The sequence below is a fragment of the Pyxicephalus adspersus genome, chromosome 4 (genome assembly GCF_032062135.1).
Source record: "Pyxicephalus adspersus chromosome 4, UCB_Pads_2.0, whole genome shotgun sequence".
NCBI classification, from domain to species: domain Eukaryota; kingdom Metazoa; phylum Chordata; class Amphibia; order Anura; family Pyxicephalidae; genus Pyxicephalus; species Pyxicephalus adspersus.
In genome coordinates this window covers 140826812-140842958 of record NC_092861.1, presented here as the reverse complement: position 1 = coordinate 140842958, position 16147 = coordinate 140826812, and the positions used below count along the sequence as shown (strand labels likewise).

Sequence of the window (16147 nt, the reverse complement as noted above, 5' to 3'; positions counted from 1 at the left end):
TATCTATCTATCTATCTATCTATCTATCCTTTGAACCATTCAAAAATTCTTGCTGCAATCATTTTTACATAAGACGTAATACTTTCTATATTGTTGCCCTATCGCACTGATTGTACCAGTGGAGATGACATTACCCTGCAGATACAAATGAAGAACAGAGCCACACTTGGCAAACCTTCCTGCAACTACATACTATTTATATGACACCTTCATCCTGCTGCTAATTGCATAATTACCATAAGCCATTGATAGGTATGTCTATCTATCTTCCATATCTATCTTTCTATTAATGTTGCCCTATTGCACTGATTGTACCAGTGGAGATGGCATTACCCCAGATACGAACGCAGAACAGAGCCACACTTGGCAAACCCCCCATTAAATGTCATCATTTGTGCATGAAAAATGAAAGCTTGTATTCGATGTTCTCATCCCTCTCACTAACCTCGTGTATTCTCCAGGTACAAGACGAGGAAGGTCCTCTTGCAGAGAAGTAAAAAGAAACAGTTGCTGGAGGTATTTGCAATTGTGGCAAAGAATAGAACCCTTTTCCCATACAAAAGAAAGAAAAGAATGCATGGATTGATGAAAAGTCCTTTCTGTTGGTGTCAGGTCACTTCTATGTCATCTTTTACCAGCGCCCAGTCTATGCGTCGTCTTTATGAGGATCAGAGCAGCTCTTTGGTAGTTTCCACTCGGACTAAACTGGATCTGCCTCCAGTCAAAACATTGTGAGATTAAGACAGAAAATTGGCTTCGGTTCCAAGACGTGAGTTCCAATCCCACAGGAGCCAAGCACAACATGAAGAGAGCAGGGAGGAATATTAAACAGGAGTAGGGTTTGGGAGCTAGTCATCCGACACTCAGCCTCCGACTTTCAATAGTGCATTCTCTCTCTCATTAGACGTTCCTATTGTGCTGTCCCCCTTCCCCTCCCACCACATTTCCCTGTTCCACTCTTTATCCTCACCTTCCTGTACACCGTAAGCTTCGTTTCATCTCTCTACATTGCTGCATACCTCCACAACTCATTATTTCCAGTAAAACACTGTAGTGCGTACTCAACAAAGTTGTAAATTAGAAAGTCACATTTGTCGTTTTATGTGTTGTTCTTCTTTGTTTCCTTTAATGTTGCGTTCCAGGCAGATATTTTAAAAAGAAGCCTTTGGCCTGGGTATTTATAAACACCGAATTTATTGAACTATGAGTGCAGTTAGGTAGCTGGTGTCCTATCCATTTTGGCTATGAAAAGCTTACGTGTACATTATGTATCAAACTTCATGTGGCCAGGAACCCTACCAAATGGAAGGCCAACAGAATGATGACTAGAGGCCTGGATGGTCTTGTTCTCAGAGACCCTTCCACTGGGCGGAACATTCTACAGAATTTCTGCCTGGGCTTTCTAGACGCCGTGTTCTTGACAAAGACTGAAACCTTCTTCCATCTTATTCTGCCAATGTTTTGTCAAAATTCTGCTACCCAAATGTATTACTATTGGATTTTATGATTAGGATATTTTTCAAGTAGTAAGTGGCATCAGGTTTTACCCGGCAAAACGTTTTAGCAATATCACCAAGTAAGCTTTTATAGCATTATTTTGTATTGAAATGCTCACATACTGTTTCAAACATATTAAACTGATGATTATTATTATTGTTACAATCCTGAAGGTCTTCCAAAACCCATGAAAAAGCCCTTCGGGGCAAAACGCATCGGGTGGGGGACAAATTTGTAAATTGTTGTAAATAGGACTTGATATATCAGAAAACTACTATTGTATGTCTATTAAACTAGTATTGGCATTGTTGCATGAGTTCAGGGTAAATGGGTGCTCCAGCACTGAGTGCTACATTGTAGGAAGAAGCAGTGGTGTGTTGTGTTTTCTTACACCTAGAAGCTTCAGGTATTTCCTAAAGGGTTTGCTGGCAGAGGAGAAACACGAGTGAGTTTTAAATTTAATTTTTAGGCTAAGGTAACAAGGTCATTTTACTTGTCAGCCTCCCAATATTGTTCTTTTGCTTCCCCATTACATTGTCCAACTGTCCACATTGGACCACACCAAAGGAGCCAGTCTCTTGAAGTTTCTTCATACTTCTTTGTTAGTATATCTCTTCAGTGTCAGAGGCAGAACAGGGGAGCAAAGCAAAGGTACATATGTGCTGCTGGGATGGGCAGAACCACCATCAGATAAGGTAAAATTCCTGGGCCCCCTCCACATTGCCTAAAAGCATTGAAACAAAAGTCCAACTCTTTTGTTGGGGGCTCAGTACAAAGGAACCCCTTGCCTTTCCATGGTGGTGGCCCTGGGGGAAATGGTACTTGAGTGACACTGCAGGCCCTCCAAAACTAAAGGGTAACTAAAGAAGCCCTGTCACCTATTCAGTAACAATCTGTAAAAAAGGCAGCAAAAGTAAGCTCCTAACATGGACAGAGACCTCGCTTCTCATTTTTCAAGAGCAATGGCCACCAATAGAATCCTTGCATCCAACATACAGTAATTCCTGGTATGTTAGATGCCTTCACCCTCTGCCACAGGGTTTGGTTCCTTCCACTGCCACTACATTACTAAAGTAGTGTAGGCACCACAGTGTACAGTGAAGATCTGATAAACCTAGAAACCTAGATAAAACATCAATCATAAAATGTCTATGACAGTTTAGCCATAGATCGCTAAAACACTCTCACATGTACAACGTCCAAAAGTGGGTCGATGAATACACTTAACGTCTCTTCTGACGCGTTTCACCCCAAGCGGGCTTCCTCAGGGGATTATTGAGACCCTAAAGAGACCATATAGATATAGATTTATACTGGTAATCTAATGAAAAGATCTTAAATCCCCCGACGGCAAAACGCATGGGGTGACACATTAGGTGTACTTATTGACCCACTTTTGGACGTTGTGTTTTAGCGATCTATGGCTAAACTGTCAAAGACATTTTATAATTGATGTTTTGTATAAATCTATTTTAGTGAACAAAATGGAGTATTTTAAAAAACATTCCCTTGCCTTAAAGAGCTGCTTTTCCGCTATCTTTCTTTCTCCTGTTTTTGGACTATTAGTTACTGGCTTGACAACCACCTCACTGGTACTCCCTAACCATTACACTGTGGGATTGGCTTTCTTTTCTTGTCTTTGTACACAGTAATCACAAAAATCATGATTTTCAAATAAGGACCCTCCAGGTTTTAAAAATGTGATTATATAACCTCCCTCTCATGCTGCTATGTACATAACATGTGGTTTGCTCAGACAGAGAGCAGCCTTGGAGTCCAAAACACACCAGTATGCAATTTTACAAATTTAAAGACATTCAGATGCACGATATAGCCAAATATCTACGGACAAATGACCATCAAATCTACGAGCGTATTGGGCATCCCATTCCAAAACCAGGTGCATAAAATAAAGCACATAACCATGCAATATCTAATAAAAAAAAACTTTATCATACAAAAAGAATTGGTATTGTAAACTTTCCACCTTGTGGCAATTGTTTAGGTTGGTTCTTCTTTTGTACCAGAACAAAGCCACTCTATAAAGTCATGGTTTGATAAGTTTATTGTGGACAAACATGAGTTTCCTGCCCTAACTTCAACCCCACTGAACACCTTTGAGACAAATCTGTATTCTGATTGCAGACCAGGATGAATATTATTACCGATCACCAGGTAAGCTCTGATACATAAACCAGTCTGGATTTTTATGCCTCACTGCAGTGTACCTTTAAATCAGCTTCTGTTATTGCGCTTTGATTATGCTCATTGTGTAATCAGCGATGTAGAATGGCGGAGTTTGAAGACTACTGCCGGGAACGCAGCTTAATCCGCACCGGGATTGTATTACATGACTGTTATTTAATAAACCAGCCTGCAAAGGCGAGCTACTGAACAAGGCATCCAGGGTTCAGCTTTATGCTGCTACTCAAGTCCCACAAATGTAAAGTTCTAATTATTTCCTTAATTTCTAACCATCGCTGTTGGAAAGGTTTGAACAGGGCAGTGATTAAAGAGGAACTCCAGTCTATTCAATAGTTTCTAATAGCAAAAACAGTTAGATCTCTGAATAGAATGCATTAAATATTTTTAGCGATATTATTATACAAAATAAAGCTGAACTCCAGGCAAACAGCTAAATGCACAGATGAAATGCATACAATATATAAGAACTAAGATATTTATCAGTCTGAAGATTTATACTTCTCCCCATCCAGTTCTGAGATTTATAAATCTCTTCTGCATTCAGAGTTCATCCTTCTGACCTCCTCTTATGGCAACTTTGATTTTCTACTATATTAAGTTTATTCAAAGCCTAATTGAACTTTCAGTATAATATTAGGTAAATACATTCTAGGTGAATCATAAAGTGTGTTAAGTCATACATATAATTTTCTTTATATATTTGTCCCCCGCCAGCATGCAGCAGAGAAGGATTATTGCTATCTGTATAGAAGCAGCTGTACATCCGCAGAGTTCCAGTATGGCCCCTTCTGAGTCCAAACTTACCAATCACCATAGCATGTGTTTTGCAGAGCTAATAGGTCTAAGTCGGCTGAGGTTGTGCTGGACCTCTGCAGGAGTCTACTGCTTCTGCAGAGAGATCGTGGGTTTATTTCTGGCAAGTAACACTTGGTAATACTTTATTAACCCATTGTTTTGACATACCTCAGATATAATTAGCGGATTTTACATTTATTTCATCTATTTCTTTGGGCTTTAAGAATGCCAGCAGCAGTGATAAACCTGACCTGAAATAAATTCTGACAAGGTTGCTTAGCACAGGGCAAGATAATGCTTGAAGATGGTTCACAATAGCAGTGAAGTCGTGGTGGGATTACCACTACCTCACAGCATACAACCATGGCAACGGTATTGGACACATTGGAACTGATTTATTACAGTTCTCCAATGCTGGAGAGGTTACACTTTCATAAGTGAAGCTGGGTAATCTAGCAATCCTGAAATGGATATGGTTCAGAATTGAAAATATTTGCTAATAAATAGCAAAGAACGTTTAAGAAATCCATTCCAGGTTTGCTGGATCACCCAGCTTCACTTTGGACAGTGTATCCTCTCCAGCATTGGAGAGCTTTAATAAATCAGGGCCATTGGGTAGCATCTCTGGCTCCCAAGAGCAAACAAATAGTTGTGGTTGATGACCTCATCCACCACCAAACCAATCCAACCTTCATTCATTTTCAATGATCACGAATGCTCGTGTAAAGTAAGAAGTTTTATACTTTTTGGGGTTGAGAAACTTTACTTCTAACTACCTATTAATTATACTGCAATAAAATACATTTTACTAGATAGGAAGTCATATCTGCTCATTATATATGCATGCTGTGCATCCTGACAAGTGGTGTAGCAAAGCAATCAAGCTTCTGTTATCTCAGTGACTTAATCAGATCATTATTACAGCAGTCACAGGTTAATAAGGACAGTACAGTACATGTGGTGCAATCCTGGAGGCAAAGCAAGGAACAGGTACATATTTACTCGCTAATATTATTATTCTCCCCCTCTCCAAAATCCTCCATCAATGGGAGTCAAGTATCAGGAATAAAACATTGGAATCATTAAAGAGACTCATTAAACCTCTGATGTAGAGAAGCGTTTCCTTCTGTGATGATTGCTATTTTTTGTATTTTATTTTTTCTTTTACAAGTTTTCCTTCTAGGGGAATTTAAAACCAAAGGTAGAATTCCATGCGGGTGAGTCAGATCTGCTGGAACAGCGGGCAGAAATTGAGGCCAGCTTTGCAGGAGCCCTCAGAAGAATGGTTTTCCTTATTGCCAGACGGCCTGCGCAGAGGGATTACTGGGGGTTTAGTGTGTGTACTGTATGCGTGTGAATAATGCACACACATGGAGTGGGACCGGAGCCAAGCTGTATGTCCTGGAACCCTTTCACCAACGCTGAGCCCTGCAATGCCCTCCAGGAAGGATCAGGTAATGCTAATGTGACATCAACAACGCAGCCATAAAGCTTGAATGTTAAGTAATGTGTAAGTGTAATATTACCAGGTATTTATTAATGCTTGCAGTACTCCCTGGGACTGATTAACTAAAGCTGGAGAGGATACGCTTTCATCAGTTAACCTAGGTGATCCAGCAAACCTAAAATGGATCTGGTCCAGGATTGAACAACAAATAGCAAATGACTTTTAAGAAATCCATTCCAGGTTTGCTGGATCACCCAGGTTCACTGATGAAAGTGTATCTTCTCCAGCCTTGGAAAACTGTATTAAATCAGGCGCAATACCTTCATCTTCTGTTCAGAAAGACGGTGCTATATATTCTCAGCATTATCCAGGAGCAGTATTTGCTCAAATGCTAGTCCAAACATGACACTTTAATGTAAATGTCTGACACTGATCAGCCGCGTCTGCTTATTCCCCATTCACTATGTGATGAACTGCAAAGTTACAATGTACATTGTGAGAACTGATGGGTGAAAATGAGGAAATGTTTTCACCTGCCTGCAGGAGAATAATACCATCATCAAAGCCTAGGCAAAGTCATATGCATGGAGCTTAATAATAAAAGCTTAAGTGTTTTATTCCCAATGTTTTTAAGGATCAGTCCACCCAAAAGTGGGCATTTTGTAATAGGTGGTATCTAGTATTCACCTGTTGTCTCCATGACCCTGATTTATTAAGTTCTCCAAGGGTGGAGAGAATACACTTTCATCAGTGAAGCTGGGTAATCCAGCAAACCTGCAATGGATTTACTAAAAGTCATTTGCTATTTGTTAGTAAATGTTTTCAATCCTGGACCTGATCCATTCCAGGTTTGTTGGATCGCCCAGCTTCACAGATGAAAGTGTATCCTCTCCAGCCTTGGAGAACTTTAATAAATCAGGACCCATGTGTTTGTGAAGCCATGCTTTCCAGCTCACTTTCCTGGGTTTCTTAAAATTCTCTTTTTTATTCACCATGAAATAAATAAACTCCATCAGGATAAGATGGATCACCCTCATAAATGTCACAACAGCCCTGGGAAATCAGAAGCAGAGACTCCAGGAAACATTAACTATTTTTTTCCAAAAGTTGATCTGACTTAGGGTGGACTTGCTTCGTTAGGTTACATTTCAGGCAAGCTCATATGAAAACTTTTTTACCTACCAAAGATGCGTCAGATGGCCGGTTACCGCTGTGGTCGTAACTTCAAACATTTACAGCAGTGACGTTGCTTTAAACATTACATTTGAAAATGTTACACCTTCCATTTGCAGCCGGCTTAAGTTATGGATAAATCTAAAAGTTTAACAGATATCTGAATGACTCAGAGCATGGACAATGACCTTCTTCTCTTCTGCCAGAGACATAGGAATATTCATTATTGGATTAACACTAGAAAAAAAATAATGCTGATGTTGGGCTTTCTCATTTACATAGTGTCAGGTATATACTTTGTGGATCAGCACAACCTGCCAAAAAGCATAAAATCACTGTTGCCATTCTAGTTTATGGTGTCATGTGTAAATCCTGTGGGTTAACCCAGCCTGCCAAAAAACATAACTCCATTGCTGGGCTTTCTCATTAGCACAATATTATGTATACACCCTGTGGACTAGCTCAGCCTACCATGGAGCATAAAGCTATTACTGGGATTTCTAACTTGCGCAGTATCATGTATACACCTTGCTAACTAACACAATCAGACAGAAAGTATAAAGCAATTGCTGGGATTTCTAGTTTACATAGTGTCATGAATATTACCTTTCAGTTGAGGCAACCTGCTGGAAAACATAAAATAATTGCTGGGCTTTCTAATTGAGTGTCTTGTATACAGCATGCATCCTGCCAGAAAGAAAAAGGCCATTGCTGAGCTTTCCTACACATTGTACACCCTGTGCTAAACGTCTCTTTGTAAAACAAAAACTGAAAAATATATAGTTTATAAACTTTCAAATAGTATTTTAATCGACATCAGTCCAGTCTTTGTTTCAGAGGATGCGGAGAATTGGGTACTGAGCTACATGTGTGGTGGACGTGTCCACTTATTATTCGTTTTTGAGGTAGAATATTGAAACTTTTAAGTACAGTGTTCCAAAAAACTGTTTATAGAGATCCCTGGTTAGCACTGCTCCATTTTAAACCTTCCACTTTAAAAACAGTCTGGTAGATCATAGACTTAATACCAGCATGCAATGCCAAGCTGCAATATCTAAAGCTAATAAAGTAATTTATTTGTATTAAAAGAGGAATAGACTGCAGAGATGGAGACATAATCCTGCCCCGGTACAAAGCATTGGTCAGACCACATCTGGAATATGCAGTCCAGTTTTGTGGAATTGGAGAGAGTGCAGAGAAGGGCAACTAAACTAATAAAAGGAATGGAGGAGCTCAGCTATGAGGAGAGATTAGCTGAACTGAATCTATTCTCCCTTGAGAAGAGACGTATAAGGGGGGATATGATCACCCTGTATAAATATATAAACGGTCCATATAGAGAACTCTTTTTCCAATTATTCACTCTGAGATCATTACAAAGAACAAAAGGACACTCTTTGCGTCTGGAGGAAAAGAAGTTTAATCTCTGGATAAGGAAGGGATTCTGTGAAAATGTGGAATCGGCTCCCTCAGGAAGTAGTTTCAGCAACTACTATAGATTGCTTTAAGAAAAAGCTGGATGTTTTCTAGAAGCACAGAATATAACTGGGGATTAAGGCTTTAAAGTAAAAATAACAGAAACCATTGATCCAGGGAACATCCGATTGCCTCATGGAATCAGGAAGGAATTTGTTTTCCCCGTGTTAAAGCAAATTGTACCCGGGGTTTTTTACCTTCCTCTGGACCAACTATGTCTATAGGTTTTTATATCTAGAATATGTTTATTTACCTAGTGGTTGAACTTAATGGACTTATGTCTTTTTTCAACCTAACCTACTATGTAACTATGAACTATGTAACTATGTAACTATGTAGGAAAGAGAGGTGTTGCGGATTCTAACTTTAAATAAAAGGATTTTCTACCCTTTTATGTAAAGTAAAAACTTTGAGTTTAGGACGGCTTTAAAGTATGTAACTATGTAACAAGCCAGTTCAAATTATGTTCCTTTATACTCCTGGTAGCAAAAAAAACTATGGATAAAAACTGGAAACGACAACAACCTGTTAAGTTATAGGTACCCTGGCTTCAATACTCCCTATCTGACATGACCATGTCTTCCCTAACACATTTATGGTAAATGTTCATACATTTGGATTAGATTTATGTGCGATATTTATTAAAAAAAAAAAAAATGCAACAGTCTTCTTGGACCGGAGATTTTGCACCACTGCACCCCAAGTTCTTTTCCTTCTTGTGACATTCATTTTTCCCCAAAATTCCTTTACTTTCTAATATCTGTTTTCTAATTATAGAGAACACTGTTGTTGACTGTTGCAAAAAATAATTTCATGCCATTAGTTTTACGTATATATGTTTACGTATATTTTTGTTTATGTATACTCTGTTAGGCAGACGAATGCTTTATTTTTGATTTTCATGTTTATTGTTCTCTATGAGATTTGCTTATATTTCTATGTTTTACGAAAAACTCAATAAAAACAATATTATTTTAAAATTCTCTTTTTTATTCTCCATTAGGAAGAGATGGATCCCCCTCATAAATGTCACAGCAGTCATGCAGCCCTGGAAAATCAGAAGCAGAGTCTCCAGGAAACATTAACTGTTTGCCAGAATTTAAAAAACTAAATGGTAAAGGTACTGATCTCTGTAATTCTGTAAGATTTACACATTGTCTGATTTGTATTGTGTTTTGAGAAAATATCAATAATACAAAAGCCATTATGGCTTCCCCTTATGATAGATACCAGTTAGACCAGTTAAAATAAATTTGCTGAGGATCCATCATTGATATATAAATGTCCATGCTAAAAAGTAAAATAACCATTTAAAACTCATCCTCCTACACACATATGCGCTACAAATGAAGGAAACCCGGGGACTGCTGCCCTGGATCCAAAACGCGTCGGGCTGAACACCTGGAAGGAAAGCAAGGAGTGCGGAGTGAGTGTATATACCAATACACGGATATCTGCAGTTAAAATAGCAGCACCTCGGGGATCCTGTGTAATACATGTGCTTTCCCTTGCTATTCCCCCTCAGCTCAGGATGTGTATAACATATGGTCACAAGACTTATATGGGTTATTTTTTCAGGAAAGTGAACAGAAAGTGCTCAAGGCAACGATCGAAGTTAAAAAAAATCCTGGCTGTGCTTACCTTAAGCAAATAAATACCATTGTTCCCGCCTTATTTTACAAGTGGCTGAGCTCGTTAAAACTAGCCTGTGGATGGGTCGGGGGAGAGGCAGGCGCCCCGCGTCGTGCTGGCGCAGACAGAGCTCTGCATGTGCTGTGGTTTGTGCAAAGGGCCCGAGGTGCTCTGATTGATGTACTTTGCATATAAAGTGGAGCCTTAGCATTTGGTACTTTCCAGGGTCATTTGTCTTCCCTCTAGTGCAGCTGGCATTACGACAGCTCAGCTATGCAATGTTGCTGCCGCATCGTATGTCACATTTCAAGGATGAGATGTTTTTAAATGCAAGCAAAGGGCCTCAGTTGTTTCTGAAAGGTGTGAAATTTGTATTAAAAAGATCAAGGATTGATTGTCACTCGACCGCCTTCTCCCTAGATGCATCCTTACCTCCATCCTGCAGCCACCTCAACAACATTTATTCCCTACACCAGGGTCAAACTCTGGCCTGCGGGCCAAATCTGGCCTTTTTTTTGGCCCTCAAAGGTATCCTAAATATGCACTGCAGCTGGCCCCACTGCGGTGACGCTACTACAATTCCTGGCATAATTTGTGACTATAGACGAGCGGGCTATCCGCCTATGCGTGACGCAGGAAATTGTAGTAGCGGTGCTATTTCAATAAAGAGGGAGTTTCAGCAGCGGGCCACTGAAGTATAACTCAATAGCCTGCAGTATAACTCAATAGCCTGACTCAATTTTTTCAATAAATTTTAAGGTTGGCCCGTGACTTTATCTAAGTTTTTTTATTTTGGCCCACTATGTATTTGACCTACACCAACAGACTTATGTGTGCTGGCTGCCCCTGCTCAGTAGACCCCTATAGGCTTCTAGGGGACCGTTTTTCGGGTGTCTCTAAAGCCCCCATAGAAGTCTATACTGTGCTACTGTAATATGGCAGAGAAGCCAAAGCACAAAAGATTTTCCTTCAGGTATTAAACATTGCAGGTGGGTTGTAATATGGAGGTAGTCATGAATCTGAGAAGGGAAAGATCAGGCAGCCAAAAAAATAAGAACATTTTTTGTGAGTGCACTTTTCTTTAATGCAAAATAGTTTTTATGTTATATTGTTTTATATAGTATTTATATAGCACCAATTTATTACACAGCACTTTACAAAGTCCATAGTCATGTCACTAACTGTCCCTCAGAATCTAATATCCTTACCATAGTCCTATGTGATAAAAACAGTCTAAGATTACCTAACTGCATGTTTGTGGATTGTGGGAGGAAACCAAAGTACCCCCAAACAAACACAGGGAGAACCGGCAAACTCCATGCAGATAGTATCCTGGCTGAGAAATTGAACCTGAGCGCTGCAAAGGCCAGAGTGCTAACCACTGAGCCACCATAAACCTATTATTTGTTTGAATGAACAAAAATGACAGGTTCTCTTAAAAGAACAACCCACTGATATTCACCACCATTGTGTTATTTCAGTCTCTACAAAACAGACCTCCACAATGTATACTTACCTAACCTTCTTTCCCGGGCTTTACATTACTTTCACAGCCTGGAGTGAGAAGAAGAAGCGTAAGCTCCAGGTATATTTCTATTCGAGCTTATATCAGATTGATGGGGTCTAGATGGCACAGCATTGTCATAGGCAAGGAAAGGTCACGCGCTTCCTAATATCTGAAAGTATCCGGAATATGTACGTTGCACCGACATGGGACGGGAATGCAGATTAGAATGTCAGAGTCAGGTTAGAATTCCTGATCTGCATACCTGTTCCAGTTCAGTTTCTTAGAAATGACAAAACTATTAAACAACAGGTAATAATGACCAATGTCTTCAAATCAACAACTAGAAAAAAAAACTCCAAAAACAAGAATAACCTACTCTTTCCTCCAAAAAAGGCAACAAAAAAGATATCTCAAATTGATAGAAATCAAAACTGGTGCATACAAATCTACTAAAGTTTGCAACATACAACAAATAGCATACACTGTATATATATCTCAGCAACTGAGACTGCTAGCATCACATGCAAGAATTGTGACCCCCATCAGTAGTCCTCATATTTGGATTCCTACACAAAGGAGAATTTAGGAAATCCTATAAGATCTTATTGACTCAAGACTTTAATGAGTCACAAAAATATTTTACATTTTTATATACAATAAAAAAGAAAACTGATAATAATGTTTTCAAATTCAATGTATTAATTGACAATACATTTTGAATATTATTATTTTAGTATTATATATATAGTATTTTATTTTGGTTGCTTTGAAAAAGGGAAAAGGTAAGAAGATGATTGGGTGGGGTAGAAACCCAGGCTTTGTGAAATGATTATAGATAATTCATTTAAAAAAATAATATAATTTAGATATAAATAATTCAATTATAATTGTTCAGTTTTCATACAGTATAGGCCAATGGTGTGGTGAATGGTGGATCCAGGATTGTGTTCACAAATACACCCAAAATATATTCCATATTTAATTTTTAGTATGGGAACATAGTATTACACTTTCCCATGGAAGACTTTATGTTATAAGAAAAAGGGTCTGTGATGTGTATATTGGGACTATAAACTGATAAAATGGTCAGACTCAAGGAGACAATGATGATGTATCTGGTAATCATTCTATGGTGATATACACAAATCTACTCCATTACTTTTCATTGAACTAATGCACACTGAGACAAGATACATAAATTATATATCACTGATTTAGGAAGTCAAACAATACTTTATTCTTGCAAATGTGTCCGATCATAGAACGGATGAAATGTTGACAGGAAAAATAAAATAATAAATAAATGTGTTGAAAACTAAAAAGTAAGGGTGATTTATGTTGCCATTAAATGCAAATTAAGATAAAGCCACTGCTCTAGATATATCTTCATGAGGTCTTGATACAGGTTCTCCTTCCCGGGAGGAATGGTCACTGCTACACCTGCTTAACGCCATAATGATGGGTCTTCTTTACTACCCAAATTGGTCAAAGACCAATACCACTATGAAATGTTACCAATTGATGCCGTATTCCTGGGTTGAGTCACCATTGTACATGCGTGATGTGATGATGTGGTTTCACCTCCGTTCATAGATACCATAACACTCAATAGCCTGCATTGTATGGTTCAGCTGTCTGAGTTACATGTATGAGCTCAGGTCCTCACTAGTTGCTCATTGGAGGTGTGTGACAACCTACCTGCCAGAATCTCTAAATCTAGACAGGTGCAGAGTGAGGGCTGCATGGTATACTCTTGATGGAACCCTAAACATTGAAAAATGTATTTTTTTACCCACAGTAATCAACCTAAGCAACATGGAAAGGATTAAAGATCACCAGGGTGCAGAACTTTTTTTCTTTTAAGGAGACATCCCAGCAAGGCCCCATTAAAACGTGGGTAAGGGTAGTAGAGTAAGTGGAGTCTAACCAGTGGTCACTTCAACCCACTCAAGCCACCCTACAAACAACCACTACATATCCCTGGAACAGCTCCTTTTCCACCATCTAGTCCTTTTACAGTTCATTCCGAATGCCCGGAAGGTCTGGTTGCTTTATCAGATTTCAAAGACCCTCACACCTTGGGCCAGGTCAGGGAATTTCTGTTGATTATACAAGTATCTCACAGGGTTTTGAGGGCCTCTAAACCAATTTATGTTCAATTACATTTTGGAGAATGAGCAGATACACTTTGGTTTATTATTAGAGATTGGTTGAGCAGGGAAAAGGGGATGTTAATGGCCAAGGAATTATTTAGGGTTAGGGATACATGTTTTGTGAAGAAGAAAGTACACCCTATGGACTTTTTAACATATTCAAACATGATAGCTATTCATATACTTGGATAAAATACACATTTGTTGTATCAATAATTTTTTTACCAAAATGTTATTAGATCCTATGGTGTACTATGGAAAATGTAAGTACACATTTGGCCCCATAGGTAGGTATTGCCCCCTTTAGCAGATTACCTTTTATGCATTTTCCATATTTGCCCACCACCGACATGTGAGATGTATGACTACTCCTACCAAAATGTATTCAGCCACAAGATATTTGTGGGTTTCCTTTCCAATTTCAAATTCTTCCACAACATTTCAATGGGATTCATATCAGAGCTTTGACTAGGCCAGTTTATTTCTTTCTAGTTGACTAGGTCAGTTCATCTCTTGGTAGATTTGTGGGTGTGCTTCAGACCTCCATTGTGTTGAAAGATGTAGATTTGGACCAATGTCCTAATATCCTCAAACAATGTTTGATATATTGCAGAATTCATTGCTAACTCAAAGAATGCAAGCTGCCCATGGTCTAAAACAGTGGTCACCAACCTTTTGGAGCCACGGACCACTAAATTTACCAGCCTGGGTCCGCGCATATGTGGGGAGCCGGGGCTCACCCAAAGGGGAACAAATTTCCGTCATAGTGACGTCATAACGCCAGAACCCACCCACATTTCCAGTCCAAAGACAGAACCCACCCACCACCCTGAGCCTGCAATTCATTTGGGGGACATGGTCGGCGGCTTGGGCAGGCGTGCCCACCCGTGAGGTTCTTCTCCTGACCCCGCTTAGGGGAGCACCATCCAGAGCCGCGGACCACCGGTTGACGACCGCTGGTCTAAAGCAGCAAAGCAACCCAAAACCTAGACATTTCCACCACTATGCCTCACAGTTGGTTTGTGCTTCTTTTCTGCTAAAGTTCTTTTCTTTGGTTTCCATTAAACATATCAACTGTTACTATGATCAAAGAATTCACTCTTTGTATCATTGTTTGTGAAATCCTTGCCTTTGCCTTTATGATGCATAAAAACTGTAGTCTTTAATGTTTTTTTGACAGCAATTGTTTTTTCCTGGCATGTTTCTTATGCACAATAATTAAGGGCAATCTCTTTCTGATTGTAGCGTTATGCACTTTTGCACCAACTGTTACCTGCAGGTCCTACACTGAAATTTTGGGCTTCTTGGAGAACACAGAATCCTTAATATCTGAGGTTTACATAGGACAGGTTCTACCTGCATAGTGCGAAAGATGTTCTTAATTTTGGCACCTAATTTGGAACATCCAATTCTAATTTCATGGGTTTGACATGTTGGGAATGAATCGGGGTATTTTCCACATACAAATCTTTAAATCGATGAAGGTCATTACACCATGTTAGTTTTATGTGTCAGTTCTTCAAGTAATGGCCTTCATACTGTATATGTAGACTAGGACATTGACATCAACCTGTTACTGGATGTAAAGAACCCTATGTCTATTGCAATAAAAATCGAGCATTGAATATGTCAACCCTAAAAAACAAGTATATAATACAAACACACACATATATATATATATATATATTACTTATCACAAAAAGTGCAACAAACAAGAACTGATTTTTTGGACACAGTGTTGCCCCCTACAGATGACTTAAAGGAAAGACATAAGCTATCTCTATCAATCACATCCTTGTAACTCTGTTCAGCACAGAAGAGCTAGATGCGCAGCAGTTGAACTCCCTCCCCTAGGTTCTGTATGTCATAAACACTAAAATATTCATCTGCCCAACCTAAAATGACCTTCCTGGCAGACAGAGTTTGCTGCTGGGAACAGATTGCTCCTTCCTCCCTGCCTGGGGCTGTGTTCTGACCTGTACGCCACACAAGCACAGACACGATCCCTAGATACACAATCATATGTTCTCCCTTCTAGAGGAGACAATTAGTATTCCAAACATCAATTAGCATTATTATTCCATTAACCCATTCATCGCCCCATTGTCTGTAGGATGTGCAAGCCTCTCTGTAGTGAGATTTCCCAGGACAATCTTTTTTTAACACCTGCAGCAAAGGGTGCCCAGATCCCCAGAGATGGTCTCACCTTCTGAAATTTTGGCCCTGGAATTGCTCAGATCATATGCACACATTTGTAATACC

At 39.3% G+C, this 16147-nt stretch overlaps 1 protein-coding gene and 1 long non-coding RNA gene across 3 annotated transcripts in view; one reads left to right on the top strand and one right to left on the bottom strand.

Moving 5' to 3' along the window:
- The window catches only part of SERTAD4 (SERTA domain containing 4), a 42496-nt gene that overhangs the window by 24153 nt on the left and 2196 nt on the right, over nt 1-16147 (bottom strand). Inside the window, exon 1 of one of the 2 annotated variants that reach the window (XM_072409813.1) lies at nt 446-870. The exons of the other annotated variant lie outside the window; for it this stretch is intronic. The gene's annotated coding sequence lies outside the window, so the exon portion shown is untranslated. Of the gene's footprint in view, nt 1-445; nt 871-16147 lie in introns of those variants that run through there. 2 annotated transcript variants of the gene reach the window in all.
- The window catches only part of LOC140329500 (uncharacterized), a 33796-nt gene continuing 23448 nt past the window's right edge, over nt 5800-16147 (top strand). The window contains exons 1-2 of the long non-coding RNA XR_011920502.1: nt 5800-6007; nt 9597-9707. This is a non-coding gene — a long non-coding RNA (uncharacterized lncRNA). The remainder of the gene's footprint in view (nt 6008-9596; nt 9708-16147) is intronic.